We start from the raw sequence: 1,992 nt of genomic DNA on the forward strand, positions 1-1,992 counted from the left end.
AAAAAAAATTGCAAGAAGTCCTTAGAGACACTGACCTTCAAAAGGCCTGAGGGCATGCATGGGTGGAAGGTCTATTCTCTGCTTTACTCTGACAAAAAAAAAATGTACCCCCACTACTGCTCAGTGATTCTGTTCAGGGGTATTGCACAGTGACATCTAAACTGATGTCCAAGAAGTTTCGACTTTGGAAGTGGATGCCGTTTACCAGCCCATCTTGAAAGGATGGTTTCATGTTTTCCACTGGCAAAGAGCAGTGGAGAAGGGCAAGGACTACCGTTTTGGCGGGTTTAATAAGATGGTGCAGGTGCTCTTGTACTTAGAGCAGGATTACCAGCACTTACTTCATGATGATTCGTGGATTAAGGCAGAGACGGACTACCTCTTTAATCTCAGCCGCCAATTCGATCTGTGCTTCTTAGTTATTCATGATTGGTATGACTACCAGCACTTCAAGAAGTGTTCTGTAGAGGACCTGAAAGAGAGGTATTACCACACTTGTGCCAAGCTTGCCAACATGAGGGGCATGCCGGGCACAGATCTCAAAATACCAATATTTGATGCTGGGCATGAGAGACGGCAGAAGGAATATCTGGATCAGTTTTACAACCGGATCCCAAAGCTGGTGGCAGTGGAGGAGTACCTGCTACCGGAGCTGCATAAGGTTGAAGCCTGGAAGAGAGAGCAGGAGAAGATTAGTCAAGGTTTGCAGAAGCTGATTACAGCAGCAGACACCACTGCAGAGCGTACAGAACTCAAGTCTCCCAAGAAGCTACCCCAGAAGAAGGAGGCAGAACAGCAGGCATCAGATTTTAAGTCAGCAGGAATCACACCACGGAGCCAGGGGATGAAGTTGCTCAGCCTTGTGGGTCAGAAGGTCAAGGCGCTAGAATAGATGCTGCTGGAACTTGGTGTGGACCTGAACCCTGCCCCTACAGAGGAGCTGGTATATATGTTCAGTGAGTTGCAGAGTGACCTAGTGTTGCTCTCTGAGCTCAAGCAAGCCTGTGCCAACTGTAAACATGAGTTACAGATGTTGCTACACCAGCACAAGGCTCTGGCTTGGGTAGGAGTGCTGGGGCCCTGCCATCTCAACTGTGGGACCAACACCAGCTTCTGCTGAGCCAACAGTGTCTGAATATGAATTTGGTCTTGACCTCACCAAGGACAGTATCAATGATGTAGTGGGTGCGACCCTCATACACTATTCATAGAAATGACAGGAATCAACCTCCAGTTCATCTTCTGTGTAGAAAGCCAAGAAACCATGAGGGGCCATGAGGGTTGGAAGTGTGGTATAAATAGAGCTGTTACCATGTGTATTGATTTGGGATCATCTGTTTTGCAAATATTTAAATCTATATGACTTATATGATATCTGCTATATGATAGGTTTCACACAAGCATAAATTAAGATTCTGTGTTATAAGAAACATACCGATGATTAGACTCTTAAGCAGAAAAAAAAAAGCCAGTTGATCCTATGTGCATCTCTTAAGTTGTATTTCTGGTAGAATAATAATCGCACTTTCATACTTAGTTTACAGTATTGTTTTTAAAATAACAGAGACTCCTTCACATGATCTAATTATATTGGCTAGATAATTTCTGACAGACATTTTCAGTAAAACACTGTATTTTCTGATAATTAGACACCTGAAATTACATAATTATTCAGCTTTTTATTGAGAACTCAAAATACTGAGAGAATGGAAATCTATCCATTTCACTATTTACCTAAAACTTTGTCCAGTTACCTGTCAGTAAGAACATAGGCTTCATTTTCTCCAAGACTCTTTCTGTCTCATTACGTTCTCCTTAAATTTGACACTGGCATTTGGGGATATTGAAAGTGTTCTTACTTTTTCTTTCAGCAATGTGAGAAATTAATTAGCCAAAGATATTGACTGTTCTGCTGTAGTAATCAACATAAGAATGTTACAGACCACCACACTTCTAAGCTGACAAAGAATATTAATCCTTTAGTTTTGACTT

At 42.1% G+C, this 1,992-nt stretch overlaps 1 pseudogene; it reads left to right on the forward strand.

Moving 5' to 3' along the window:
• The window catches only part of LOC116087507, a 28,462-nt pseudogene extending 27,194 nt beyond the window's left edge, over positions 1–1,268 (forward strand).
• The last annotated feature ends 724 nt before the right edge of the window (positions 1,269–1,992 follow it).

The sequence above is a fragment of the Mastomys coucha genome, unplaced genomic scaffold (genome assembly GCF_008632895.1).
Source record: "Mastomys coucha isolate ucsf_1 unplaced genomic scaffold, UCSF_Mcou_1 pScaffold13, whole genome shotgun sequence".
Classification (NCBI taxonomy): domain Eukaryota; kingdom Metazoa; phylum Chordata; class Mammalia; order Rodentia; family Muridae; genus Mastomys; species Mastomys coucha.